We start from the raw sequence: 15509 nt of genomic DNA on the forward strand, positions 1-15509 counted from the left end.
GCGTCTATACCAGGGATATAGCTTGGTGTGTTTATACCAGGAGTATAGCTTGGTGCGTCTTTACCAGGAGTACAGCTTGGTGTGTCTATACCAGGAGTATAGCTTGGTGCGTCTATAACAGGAGTATAGCTTAGTGTGTCTATACCAGGAGTATAGCTTTGTGCTTCTCAACCAGGAGTATAGCTTGGTGGGTCTATACCAGGAGTATAGCTTGGTGAATAGCTTGGTGTGTCTATACCAGGAGTATAGCTTGGTGTGTCTATACCAGGAGTATAGTTTGGTGTGTCTATACCAGGAGTATAGCTTGGTGAATAGCTTGGTGTGTCTATACCAGGAGTATAGCTTGGTGAATAGCTTGGTGCGTCTATACCAGGAGTATAGCTTGGCGCGTCTATACCCGGGATATAGCTTGGTGTGTCTATACCAGGGATATAGCTTGGTGTGTTTATACCAGGAGTATAGCTTGGTGCGTCTTTACCAGGAGTACAGCTTGGTGTGTCTATACCAGGAGTATAGCTTGGTGCGTCTATAACAGGAGTATAGCTTAGTGTGTCTATACCAGGAGTATAGCTTTGTGCTTCTCAACCAGGAGTATAGCTTGGTGGGTCTATACCAGGAGTATAGCTTGGTGAATATCTTGGTGCGTCTATACCAGGGGTATAGCTTGGTGTGTCTATACCAGGAGTATAGCTTGGTGAATAGCTTGGTGTGTCTATACCAGGAGTATAGCTTGGTGTGTCTATACCAGGAGTATAGCTTGGTGCGTCTATACCAGGAGTATAGCTTGGTGCGTCTATACCAGGAGAATAGCTTGGTGTGTCTATTCCAGGAGTATAGCTTGGTGCGTCTATACCAAGAGTACAGCTTTGTGTGTCTATACCAGGAGTATAGCTTGGTGCGTCTATACCAGGAGTATAGCTTAGTGTGTCTATACCAGGAGTATAGCTTTGTGCTTCTCTACCAGGAGTATAGCTTGGTGTGTCTATACCAGGAGTATAGCTTGGTGCGTCTATACCAGAGGTATAGCTTAGTGAATAGCTTGATGCGTCTATACCGGGTGAATAGTTTGGTGTGTCTATACCAGGAGTATAGCTTGGTGTGTCTATACGAGGAGTATAGCTTAGTGAATAGCTTGGTGCGTCTATACCAGGTGAATAGTTTGGTGCGTCTATACCAGGAGTATAGCTTGGTGTGTCTATACCAGGAGTATAGCTTGGTGAATCGCTTGGTGTGTCTATACCAGGAGTATAGCTTGGTGCGTCTATACCAGTAGTATAGCTTGGTGTGTCTATACCAGGGGTATAGCTTGGTGTGTCTATACCAGGAGTATAGCTCGGTGAATAGCTTGGTGTGTCTATACCAGGAGTATAGCTTGGTGCGTCTACACCAGGGGTATAGCTTGCTGTGTCTATACCAGGGGTATAGCTTGGTGCGTCTATACCAGGAGTATAGCTTGGTTTGTCTATACCAGGGGTATAGCTTGGTGTGTCTATACCAGGAGTATAGCTTGGTGCGTCTATACCAGGAGTATAGCATGGTGTGTCTATACCAGAGTATAGCTTGGTGTGTCTATACCAGGAGTATAGCTTGGTGTGTCTATACCAGGAGTATAGCTTGGTGAATAGCTTGTTGTGTTTATACCAGGAGTATAGCTTGGTGTGTCTATACCAGGGGTATAGCTTGGTGAATAGCTTGGTGCATCTATACCAGGAGTATAGCTTGGTGCATCTATACCAGGAGTATAGCTTTGTGTGTTTATACCAGGAGTATAGCTTGGTGTGTCTATACCAGGAGTATAGCTTGGTGAATAGCTTGGTGTGTCTATACCAGGAGTATAGCTTGGTGCGTCTATACCAGGGGTATAGCTTGGTGAATAACTTGGTGCGTCTATACCAGGAGTATAGCTTGGTGCGTCTATACTAGGAGTATAGCTTGGTGAATTGCTTGGTGTGTCTATACGAGGAGTATAGCTTGGTGAATAGCTTGGTGTGTCTATACCAGGAGTATAGCTTGCTGCGTCTATACCAGGAGTATAGCTTTGTGTGTTTATACCAGGAGTATAGCTTGGTGTGTCTATACCAGGAGTATAGCTTAGTGAATAGCTTGGTGCGTCTATACCAGGGGAATAGTTTGGTGCGTCTATACCAGGAGTATAGCTTGGTGAATAGCTTGTTGTGTCTATACCAGGAGTATAGCTTGGTGCGTCTATACCAGGGGTATAGCTTGGTGAATAGCTTGGTGCGTCTATACCAGGATTATAGCTTGGTGCGTCTATACCAGAAGTATAGCTTTGTGTGTTTATACCAGGAGTATAGCTTGGTGTGTCTATACCAGGAGTATAGCTTGGTGAATAGCTTGGTGCGTCTATACCAGGAGAATAGCTTGGTGTGTCTATACAAGGAGTATAGCTTGGTGAATAGCTTGGTGCATCTATACCAGGAGTATAGCTTGGTGAATAGCTTGGTGTGTCTATACCAGGAGTATAGCTTGGTGTGTCTATACCAGGAGTATAGCTTGGTGCATCTATACCAGGAGTATAGCAAGGTGAATAGCTTGGTGAGTCTATACCAGGAGTATAGCTTGGTGCGTCTATACAAGGAGTATAGTTTGGTGTGTCTATACCAGCGGTATAGCTTGGTGTGTCTATACCAGTAGTATAGCTTGGTGTGTCTATACCAGGATCATAGCTTGGTGTGTCTATACCAGGAGTATATTTTGGTGTGTCTTTACCAGGGGTATAGCTTGGTGAATAGCTTGGTGTGTCTATACCAGGAGTATAGCTTGGTGCGTCTATACCAGGAGTATAGCTTGGTGTGTCTATACCAGGGGTATAGCTTGGTGTGTCTATGCCAGGGGTATAGCTTGGTGAATAGCTTGGTGTGTCTATACCAGCAGTATAGCTTGGTGAATAGCTTGGTGTGTCTATACCAGGAGTATAGCTTGGTGTGTCTATACCAGGGGTATAGCTTGTTGAATAGCTTGTTGTGTCTATACCAGGAGTATAGCTTGGTGCGTCTATACCAGGGGTATAGCTTGGTGCGTCTATACCAGGAGTACAGCTTGGTGTGTCTATACCAGGAGTATAGCTTGGTGCGTCTACACCAGAAGTACAGCTTGGTGTGTCTATACCAGGAGTACAGCTTGGTGTGTCTATACCAGGAGTATAGCTTGGTGCGTCTATACCAGGGGTATAGCTTGTTGAATAGCTTGTTGTGTCTATACCAGGAGTATAGCTTGGTGCATCTATACCAGGGGTATAGCTTGGTGCGTCTATACCAGGAGTATAGCTTGGTGTGTCTATACCAGGGGTATAGCTTGGTGTGTCTATACCAGGGGTATAGCTTGGTGAATAGCTTGGTGTGTCTATACCAGCAGTATAGCTTGGTGAATAGCTTGGTGTGTCTATACCAGGAGTATAGCTTGGTGTGTCTATACCAGGGGTATAGCTTGTTGAATAGCTTGTTGTGTCTATACCAGGAGTATAGCTTGGTGCGTCTATACCAGGGGTATAGCTTGGTGCGTCTATACCAGGAGTACAGCTTGGTGTGTCTATACCAGGAGTATAGCTTGTTGCGTCTACACCAGAAGTACAGCTTGGTGTGTCTATACCAGGAGTACAGCTTGGTGTGTCTATACCAGGAGTATAGCTTGGTGCGTCTATACCAGGGGTATAGCTTGTTGAATAGCTTGTTGTGTCTATACCAGGAGTATAGCTTGGTGCATCTATACCAGGGGTATAGCTTGGTGCGTCTATACCAGGAGTACAGCTTGGTGTGTCTATACCAGGAGTATAGCTTGGTGCGTCTACACCAGAAGTACAGCTTAGTGTGTCTATACCAGGAGTATACCTTGGTGCGTCTATACCAGGAGCACAGCTTGGTGTGTCTATACCAGGAGTATAGCTTGGTGTGTCTATACCAGGGGTATAGCTTGTTGAATAGCTTGTTGTGTCTATACCAGGAGTATAGCTTGGTGTGTCTCTACCAGGAGTATAGTTTGGTGGGTCTATACCAGGTGTTTAGCTTTGTGGTTCTCTACCAGGTGTATAGATTGGTGCGTCTATACCAGGTGAATAGCTTGGTGAATAACTTGGTGCGTCTATACCAGGAGTATAGCTTGGTGTGTCTATACCAGGAGTATAGCTTGGTATGTCTATACCAGGTGAATAGCTTGGTGCGTCTATACCAGGAGTATAGCTTGGTTAATAACTTGGTGCGTCTATACCAGGAGTATAACTTGGTGTGTCTATACCAGGAGTATAGCTTGCTACGTCTATACCAGGTGAATAGCTTGGTGCGTCTATACCAGGTGAATAGTTTGGTGTGTCTATACCAGGAGTATAGCTTGGTGCGTCTATACCAGGTAGTATAGCTTGGTGTGTCTATACCAGGAGTATAGCTTGGTGCGTCTATACCAGGAGTATAGCTTGGTGCGTCTATACCAGGAGTATAGCTTGGTACGTCTATACCAGGTGAATAGCTTGGTGTGTCTATACCAGGAGTATAGCTTGGTGCGTCTATACCAGGAGTATAGCTTGGTGAATAGCTTGGTGCGTCTATACCAGGAGTATAGCTTGGTGAAAAGCTTGGTGCGTCTATACCAGGAGTATAGCTTGGTGAATAGCTTGGTGTGTCTATACCAGGAGTATAGCTTGGTGCGTCTATACCAGGAGTATAGCTTGGTGAATAGCTTGGTGTGTCTATACCTGGAGTATAGCTTGGTGAATAGCTTGGTGTGTCTATACCAGGAGTATAGCTTGGTGAATAGCTTGGTGTGTCTATACCAGGAGTATAGCTTGGTGTGTCTATACCAGGAGTATAGCTTGGTGCGTCTATAACAGGAGTATAGCTTAGTGTGTCTATACCAGGAATATAGCTTTGTGCTTCTCTACCAGGAGTATAGCTTGGTGCGTCTATGCAAGGAGTATAGCTTGGTGGGTCTATACCAGGAGTATAGCTTGGTGAATAGCTTGGTGTGTCTATACCAGGAGTATAGCTTGGTGAATAGCTTGGTGCGTCTATACCAGGAGTATAGCTTGGCGCGTCTATACCAGGGATATAGCTTGGTGTGTCTATACCAGGAGTATAGCTTGGTGAATAGCTTGGTGCGTCTATACCAGGGGTATAGCTTGGTGTGTCTATACCAGGAGTATAGCTTGTTGAATAGCTTGTTGTGTCTATACCAGGGGTATACCTTGGTGAATAGCTTGGTGTGTCTATACCAGGAGTATAGCTTGGTGAATAGCTTGGTGTGTCTATACCAGGTGAATAGCTTGGTACGTCTATACCAGGTGAATAGCTTGGTGAGTCTATACCAGGTGAATAGCTTGGTGAATAGCTTGGTGTGTCTATACCAGGAGTATAGCTTGGTGAATAGCTTGGTGTGTCTATACCAGGAGTATAGCTTGGTGCGTCTATACCAGGGGTATAGCTTGGTGAATAGCTTGGTGCGTCTATACCAGGAGTATAGCTTGGTGCGTCTATACCAGGAGTATAGCTTGGTGCGTCTATACCAGGAGTATAGCTTGGTGAATTGCTTGGTGTGTCTATACCAGGAGTATAGCTTGGTGAATAGCTTGGTGTGTCTATACCAGGAGTATAGCTTGGTACGTCTATACCAGGTGAATAGCTTGGTACGTCTATACCAGGAGTATAGCTTGGTGCGTCTATACCAGGGATATAGCTTGGTGTGTTTATACCAGGAGTATAGGTTGGTGCGTCTTTACCAGGAGTACAGCTTGGTGTGTCTATACCAGGAGTATAGCTTGGTGCGTCTATAACAGGAGTATAGCTTAGTGTGTCTATACCAGGAGTATAGCTTTGTGCTTCTCAACCAGGAGTATAGCTTGGTGGGTCTATACCAGGAGTATAGCTTGGTGAATAGCTTGGTGTGTCTATACCAGGAGTATAGCTTGGTGTGTCTATACCAGGAGTATAGTTTGGTGTGTCTATACCAGGAGTATAGCTTGGTGAATAGCTTGGTGTGTCTATACCAGGAGTATAGCTTGGTGAATAGCTTGGTGCGTCTATACCAGGAGTATAGCTTGGCGCGTCTATACCAGGGATATAGCTTGGTGTGTCTATACCAGGAGTATAGCTTGGTGAATATCTTGGTGCGTCTATACCAGGGGTATAGCTTGGTGTGTCTATACCAGGAGTATAGCTTGGTGAATAGCTTGGTGTGTCTATACCAGGAGTATAGCTTGGTGTGTCTATACCAGGAGTATAGAATGGTGCGTCTATACCAGGAGTATAGCTTGGTGCGTCTATACCAGGAGAATAGCTTGGTGTGTCTATTCCAGGAGTATAGCTTGGTGCGTCTATACCAAGAGTACAGCTTTGTGTGTCTATACCAGGAGTATAGCTTGGTGCGTCTATACCAGGAGTATAGCTTAGTGTGTCTATACCAGGAGTATAGCTTTGTGCTTCTCTACCAGGAGTATAGCTTGGTGTGTCTATACCAGGAGTATAGCTTGGTGCGTCTATACCAGAGGTATAGCTTAGTGAATAGCTTGGTGCGTCTATACCGGGTGAATAGTTTGGTGTGTCTATACCAGGAGTATAGCTTGGTGTGTCTATACGAGGAGTATAGCTTAGTGAATAGCTTGGTGCGTCTATACCAGGTGAATAGTTTGGTGCGTCTATACCAGGAGTATAGCTTGGTGTGTCTATACCAGGAGTATAGCTTGGTGAATAGCTTGGTGTGTCTATACCAGGAGTATAGCTTGGTGCGTCTATACCAGTAGTATAGCTTGGTGTGTCTATACCAGGGGTATAGCTTGGTGTGTCTATACCAGGAGTATAGCTCGGTGAATAGCTTGGTGTGTCTATACCAGGAGTATAGCTTGGTGCGTCTACACCAGGGGTATAGCTTGGTGTGTCTATACCAGGGGTATAGCTTGGTGCGTCTATACCAGGAGTATAGCTTGGTTTGTCTATACCAGGGGTATAGCTTGGTGTGTCTATACCAGGAGTATAGCTTGGTGCGTCTATACCAGGAGTATAGCATGGTGTGTCTATACCAGAGTATAGCTTGGTGTGTCTATACCAGGAGTATAGCTTGGTGTGTCTATACCAGTAGTATAGCTTGGTGTGTCTATACCAGGAGTATAGCTTGGTGTGTCTATACCAGGGGTATAGCTTGGTGAATAGCTTGGTGCATCTATACCAGGAGTATAGCTTGGTGCGTCTATACCAGGAGTATAGCTTTGTGTGTTTATACCAGGAGTATAGCTTGGTGTGTCTATACCAGGAGTATAGCTTGGTGAATAGCTTGGTGTGTCTATACCAGGAGTATAGCTTGGTGTGTCTATACCAGGAGTATAGCTTGGTGCGTCTATAACAGGAGTATAGCTTAGTGTGTCTATACCAGGAATATAGCTTGGTGCGTCTATACCAGGAGTATAGCTTGGCGCGTCTATACCAGGGATATAGCTTGGTGTGTCTATACCAGGAGTATAGCTTGGTGAATAGCTTGGTGCGTCTATACCAGGGGTATAGCTTGGTGTGTCTATACCAGGAGTATTGCTTGTTGAATAGCTTGTTGTGTCTATACCAGGGGTATACCTTGGTGAATAGCTTGGTGTGTCTATACCAGGAGTATAGCTTGGTGAATAGCTTGGTGTGTCTATACCAGGTGAATAGCTTGGTACGTCTATACCAGGTGAATAGCTTGGTACGTCTATACCAGGAGTATAGCTTGGTGCGTCTATACCAGGGATATAGCTTGGTGTGTTTATACCAGGAGTATAGCTTGGTGCGTCTTTACCAGGAGTACAGCTTGGTGTGTCTATACCAGGAGTATAGCTTGGTGCGTCTATAACAGGAGTATAGCTTAGTGTGTCTATACCAGGAGTATAGCTTTGTGCTTCTCAACCAGGAGTATAGCTTGGTGGGTCTATACCAGGAGTATAGCTTGGTGAATAGCTTGGTGTGTCTATACCAGGAGTATAGCTTGGTGTGTCTATACCAGGAGTATAGTTTGGTGTGTCTATACCAGGAGTATAGCTTGGTGAATAGCTTGGTGTGTCTATACCAGGAGTATAGCTTGGTGAATAGCTTGGTGCGTCTATACCAGGAGTATAGCTTGGCGCGTCTATACCAGGGATATAGCTTGGTGTGTCTATACCAGGAGTATAGCTTGGTGAATATCTTGGTGCGTCTATACCAGGGGTATAGCTTGGTGTGTCTATACCAGGAGTATAGCTTGGTGAATAGCTTGGTGTGTCTATACCAGGAGTATAGCTTGGTGTGTCTATACCAGGAGTATAGAATGGTGCGTCTATACCAGGAGTATAGCTTGGTGCGTCTATACCAGGAGAATAGCTTGGTGTGTCTATTCCAGGAGTATAGCTTGGTGCGTCTATACCAAGAGTACAGCTTTGTGTGTCTATACCAGGAGTATAGCTTGGTGCGTCTATACCAGGAGTATAGCTTAGTGTGTCTATACCAGGAGTATAGCTTTGTGCTTCTCTACCAGGAGTATAGCTTGGTGTGTCTATACCAGGAGTATAGCTTGGTGCGTCTATACCAGAGGTATAGCTTAGTGAATAGCTTGGTGCGTCTATACCGGGTGAATAGTTTGGTGTGTCTATACCAGGAGTATAGCTTGGTGTGTCTATACGAGGAGTATAGCTTAGTGAATAGCTTGGTGCGTCTATACCAGGTGAATAGTTTGGTGCGTCTATACCAGGAGTATAGCTTGGTGTGTCTATACCAGGAGTATAGCTTGGTGAATAGCTTGGTGTGTCTATACCAGGAGTATAGCTTGGTGCGTCTATACCAGTAGTATAGCTTGGTGTGTCTATACCAGGGGTATAGCTTGGTGTGTCTATACCAGGAGTATAGCTCGGTGAATAGCTTGGTGTGTCTATACCAGGAGTATAGCTTGGTGCGTCTACACCAGGGGTATAGCTTGGTGTGTCTATACCAGGGGTATAGCTTGGTGCGTCTATACCAGGAGTATAGCTTGGTTTGTCTATACCAGGGGTATAGCTTGGTGTGTCTATACCAGGAGTATAGCTTGGTGCGTCTATACCAGGAGTATAGCACGGTGTGTCTATACCAGAGTATAGCTTGGTGTGTCTATACCAGGAGTATAGCTTGGTGTGTCTATACCAGGAGTATAGCTTGGTGAATAGCTTGTTGTGTTTATACCAGGAGTATAGCTTGGTGTGTCTATACCAGGGGTATAGCTTGGTGAATAGCTTGGTGCATCTATACCAGGAGTATAGCTTGGTGCGTCTATACCAGGAGTATAGCTTTGTGTGTTTATACCAGGAGTATAGCTTGGTGTGTCTATACCAGGAGTATAGCTTGGTGAATAGCTTGGTGTGTCTATACCAGGAGTATAGCTTGGTGTGTCTATACCAGGAGTATAGCTTGGTGCGTCTATAACAGGAGTATAGCTTAGTGTGTCTATACCAGGAATATAGCTTGGTGCGTCTATACCAGGAGTATAGCTTGGCGCGTCTATACCAGGGATATAGCTTGGTGTGTCTATACCAGGAGTATAGCTTGGTGAATAGCTTGGTGCGTCTATACCAGGGGTATAGCTTGGTGTGTCTATACCAGGAGTATTGCTTGTTGAATAGCTTGTTGTGTCTATACCAGGGGTATACCTTGGTGAATAGCTTGGTGTGTCTATACCAGGAGTATAGCTTGGTGAATAGCTTGGTGTGTCTATACCAGGTGAATAGCTTGGTACGTCTATACCAGGTGAATAGCTTGGTGAGTCTATACCAGGTGAATAGCTTGGTGAATAGCTTGGTGTGTCTATACCAGGAGTATAGCTTGGTGAATAGCTTGGTGTGTCTATACCAGGAGTATAGCTTGGTGCGTCTATACCAGGGGTATAGCTTGGTGAATAGCTTGGTGCGTCTATACCAGGAGTATAGCTTGGTGCGTCTATACCAGGAGTATAGCTTGGTGCGTCTATACCAGGAGTATAGCTTGGTGAATTGCTTGGTGTGTCTATACCAGGAGTATAGCTTGGTGAATAGCTTGGTGTGTCTATACCAGGAGTATAGCTTGGTACGTCTATACCAGGTGAATAGCTTGGTACGTCTATACCAGGAGTATAGCTTGGTGCGTCTATACCAGGGATATAGCTTGGTGTGTTTATACCAGGAGTATAGCTTGGTGCGTCTTTACCAGGAGTACAGCTTGGTGTGTCTATACCAGGAGTATAGCTTGGTGCGTCTATAACAGGAGTATAGCTTAGTGTGTCTATACCAGGAGTATAGCTTTGTGCTTCTCAACCAGGAGTATAGCTTGGTGGGTCTATACCAGGAGTATAGCTTGGTGAATAGCTTGGTGTGTCTATACCAGGAGTATAGCTTGGTGTGTCTATACCAGGAGTATAGTTTGGTGTGTCTATACCAGGAGTATAGCTTGGTGAATAGCTTGGTGTGTCTATACCAGGAGTATAGCTTGGTGAATAGCTTGGTGCGTCTATACCAGGAGTATAGCTTGGCGCGTCTATACCCGGGATATAGCTTGGTGTGTCTATACCAGGAGTATAGCTTGGTGAATATCTTGGTGCGTCTATACCAGGGGTATAGCTTGGTGTGTCTATACCAGGAGTATAGCTTGGTGAATAGCTTGGTGTGTCTATACCAGGAGTATAGCTTGGTGTGTCTATACCAGGAGTATAGCTTGGTGCGTCTATACCAGGAGTATAGCTTGGTGCGTCTATACCAGGAGAATAGCTTGGTGTGTCTATTCCAGGAGTATGGCTTGGTGTGTCTATACCAAGAGTACAGCTTTGTGTGTCTATACCAGGAGTATAGCTTGGTGCGTCTATACCAGGAGTATAGCTTAGTGTGTCTATACCAGGAGTATAGCTTTGTGCTTCTCTACCAGGAGTATAGCTTGGTGTGTCTATACCAGGAGTATAGCTTGGTGCGTCTATACCAGAGGTATAGCTTAGTGAATAGCTTGGTGCGTCTATACCGGGTGAATAGTTTGGTGTGTCTATACCAGGAGTATAGCTTGGTGTGTCTATACGAGGAGTATAGCTTAGTGAATAGCTTGGTGCGTCTATACCAGGTGAATAGTTTGGTGCGTCTATACCAGGAGTATAGCTTGGTGTGTCTATACCAGGAGTATAGCTTGGTGAATAGCTTGGTGTGTCTATACCAGGAGTATAGCTTGGTGCGTCTATACCAGTAGTATAGCTTGGTGTGTCTATACCAGGGGTATAGCTTGGTGTGTCTATACCAGGAGTATAGCTCGGTGAATAGCTTGGTGTGTCTATACCAGGAGTATAGCTTGGTGCGTCTACACCAGGTGTATAGCTTGGTGTGTCTATACCAGGGGTATAGCTTGGTGCGTCTATACCAGGAGTATAGCTTGGTTTGTCTATACCAGGGGTATAGCTTGGTGTGTCTATACCAGGAGTATAGCTTGGTGCGTCTATACCAGGAGTATAGCATGGTGTGTCTATACCAGAGTATAGCTTGGTGTGTCTATACCAGGAGTATAGCTTGGTGTGTCTATACCAGGAGTATAGCTTGGTGAATAGCTTGTTGTGTTTATACCAGGAGTATAGCTTGGTGTGTCTATACCAGGGGTATAGCTTGGTGAATAGCTTTTTGCATCTATACCAGGAGTATAGCTTGGTGCATCTATACCAGGAGTATAGCTTTGTGTGTTTATACCAGGAGTATAGCTTGGTGTGTCTATACCAGGAGTATAGCTTGGTGAATAGCTTGGTGTGTCTATACCAGGAGTATAGCTTGGTGCGTCTATACCAGGGGTATAGCTTGGTGAATAACTTGGTGCGTCTATACCAGGAGTACAGCTTGGTGTGTCTATACCAGGAGTATAGCTTGGTGCGTCTACACCAGAAGTACAGCTTGGTGTGTCTATACCAGGAGTATACCTTGGTGCGTCTATACCAGGAGCACAGCTTGGTGTGTCTATACCAGGAGTATAGCTTGGTGTGTCTATACCAGGGGTATAGCTTGTTGAATAGCTTGTTGTGTCTATACCAGGAGTATAGCTTGGTGTGTCTCTACCAGGAGTATAGTTTGGTGGGTCTATACCAGGTGTTTAGCTTTGTGGTTCTCTACCAGGTGTATAGATTGGTGCGTCTATACCAGGTGAATAGCTTGGTGAATAACTTGGTGCGTCTATACCAGGAGTATAGCTTGGTGTGTCTATACCAGGAGTATAGCTTGGTATGTCTATACCAGGTGAATAGCTTGGTGCGTCTATACCAGGAGTATAGCTTGGTTAATAACTTGGTGCGTCTATACCAGGAGTATAACTTGGTGTGTCTATACCAGGAGTATAGCTTGCTACGTCTATACCAGGTGAATAGCTTGGTGCGTCTATACCAGGTGAATAGTTTGGTGTGTCTATACCAGGAGTATAGCTTGGTGCGTCTATACCAGGTAGTATAGCTTGGTGTGTCTATACCAGGAGTATAGCTTGGTGCGTCTATACCAGGAGTATAGCTTGGTGCGTCTATACCAGGAGTATAGCTTGGTACGTCTATACCAGGTGAATATCTTGGTGTGTCTATACCAGGAGTATAGCTTGGTGCGTCTATACCAGGAGTATAGCTTGGTGAATAGCTTGTGCGTCTATACCAGGAGTATAGCTTGGTGAAAAGCTTGGTGCGTCTATACCAGGAGTATAGCTTGGTGAATAGCTTGGTGTGTCTATACCAGGAGTATAGCTTGGTGCGTCTATACCAGGAGTATAGCTTGGTGAATAGCTTGGTGTGTCTATACCTGGAGTATAGCTTGGTGAATAGCTTGGTGTGTCTATACCAGGAGTATAGCTTGGTGAATAGCTTGGTGTGTCTATACCAGGAGTATAGCTTGGTGTGTCTATACCAGGAGTATAGCTTGGTGCGTCTATAACAGGAGTATAGCTTAGTGTGTCTATACCAGGAATATAGCTTTGTGCTTCTCTACCAGGAGTATAGCTTGGTGCGTCTATGCAAGGAGTATAGCTTGGTGGGTCTATACCAGGAGTATAGCTTGGTGAATAGCTTGGTGTGTCTATACCAGGAGTATAGCTTGGTGAATAGCTTGGTGCGTCTATACCAGGAGTATAGCTTGGCGCGTCTATACCAGGGATATAGCTTGGTGTGTCTATACCAGGAGTATAGCTTGGTGAATAGCTTGGTGCGTCTATACCAGGGGTATAGCTTGGTGTGTCTATACCAGGAGTATAGCTTGTTGAATAGCTTGTTGTGTCTATACCAGGGGTATACCTTGGTGAATAGCTTGGTGTGTCTATACCAGGAGTATAGCTTGGTGAATAGCTTGGTGTGTCTATACCAGGTGAATAGCTTGGTACGTCTATACCAGGTGAATAGCTTGGTGAGTCTATACCAGGTGAATAGCTTGGTGAATAGCTTGGTGTGTCTATACCAGGAGTATAGCTTGGTGAATAGCTTGGTGTGTCTATACCAGGAGTATAGCTTGGTGCGTCTATACCAGGGGTATAGCTTGGTGAATAGCTTGGTGCGTCTATACCAGGAGTATAGCTTGGTGCGTCTATACCAGGAGTATAGCTTGGTGCGTCTATACCAGGAGTATAGCTTGGTGAATTGCTTGGTGTGTCTATACCAGGAGTATAGCTTGGTGAATAGCTTGGTGTGTCTATACCAGGAGTATAGCTTGGTACGTCTATACCAGGTGAATAGCTTGGTACGTCTATACCAGGAGTATAGCTTGGTGCGTCTATACCAGGGATATAGCTTGGTGTGTTTATACCAGGAGTATAGCTTGGTGCGTCTTTACCAGGAGTACAGCTTGGTGTGTCTATACCAGGAGTATAGCTTGGTGCGTCTATAACAGGAGTATAGCTTAGTGTGTCTATACCAGGAGTATAGCTTTGTGCTTCTCAACCAGGAGTATAGCTTGGTGGGTCTATACCAGGAGTATAGCTTGGTGAATAGCTTGGTGTGTCTATACCAGGAGTATAGCTTGGTGTGTCTATACCAGGAGTATAGTTTGGTGTGTCTATACCAGGAGTATAGCTTGGTGAATAGCTTGGTGTGTCTATACCAGGAGTATAGCTTGGTGAATAGCTTGGTGCGTCTATACCAGGAGTATAGCTTGGCGCGTCTATACCAGGGATATAGCTTGGTGTGTCTATACCAGGAGTATAGCTTGGTGAATATCTTGGTGCGTCTATACCAGGGGTAAAGCTTGGTGTGTCTATACCAGGAGTATAGCTTGGTGAATAGCTTGGTGTGTCTATACCAGGAGTATAGCTTGGTGTGTCTATACCAGGAGTATAGAATGGTGCGTCTATACCAGGAGTATAGCTTGGTGCGTCTATACCAGGAGAATAGCTTGGTGTGTCTATTCCAGGAGTATAGCTTGGTGCGTCTATACCAAGAGTACAGCTTTGTGTGTCTATACCAGGAGTATAGCTTGGTGCGTCTATACCAGGAGTATAGCTTAGTGTGTCTATACCAGGAGTATAGCTTTGTGCTTCTCTACCAGGAGTATAGCTTGGTGTGTCTATACCAGGAGTATAGCTTGGTGCGTCTATACCAGAGGTATAGCTTAGTGAATAGCTTGGTGCGTCTATACCGGGTGAATAGTTTGGTGTGTCTATACCAGGAGTATAGCTTGGTGTGTCTATACGAGGAGTATAACTTAGTGAATAGCTTGGTGCGTCTATACCAGGTGAATAGTTTGGTGCGTCTATACCAGGAGTATAGCTTGGTGTGTCTATACCAGGAGTATAGCTTGGTGAATAGCTTGGTGTGTCTATACCAGGAGTATAGCTTGGTGCGTCTATACCAGTAGTATAGCTTGGTGTGTCTATACCAGGGGTATAGCTTGGTGTGTCTATACCAGGAGTATAGCTCGGTGAATAGCTTGGTGTGTCTATACCAGGAGTATAGCTTGGTGCGTCTACACCAGGGGTATAGCTTGGTGTGTCTATACCAGGGGTATAGCTTGGTGCGTCTATACCAGGAGTATAGCTTGGTTTGTCTATACCAGGGGTATAGCTTGGTGTGTCTATACCAGGAGTATAGCTTGGTGCGTCTATACCAGGAGTATAGCATGGTGTGTCTATACCAGAGTATAGCTTGGTGTGTCTATACCAGGAGTATAGCTTGGTGTGTCTATACCAGGAGTATAGCTTGATGAATAGCTTGTTGTGTTTATACCAGGAGTATAGCTTGGTGTGTCTATACCAGGGGTATAGCTTGGTGAATAGCTTGGTGCATCTATACCAGGAGTATAGCTTGGTGCGTCTATACCAGGAGTATAGCTTTGTGTGTTTATACCAGGAGTATAGCTTGGTGTGTCTATACCAGGAGTATAGCTTGGTGAATAGCTTGGTGTGTCTATACCAGGAGTATAGCTTGGTGTGTCTATACCAGGAGTATAGCTTGGTGCGTCTATAACAGGAGTATAGCTTAGTGTGTCTATACCAGGAATATAGCTTGGTGCGTCTATACCAGGAGTATAGCTTGGCGCGTCTATACCAGGGATATAGCTTGGTGTGTCTATACCAGGAGTATAGCTT

The sequence above is a fragment of the Salmo salar genome, chromosome ssa05 (genome assembly GCF_905237065.1).
Source record: "Salmo salar chromosome ssa05, Ssal_v3.1, whole genome shotgun sequence".
NCBI classification, from domain to species: Eukaryota; Metazoa; Chordata; class Actinopteri; order Salmoniformes; family Salmonidae; genus Salmo; species Salmo salar.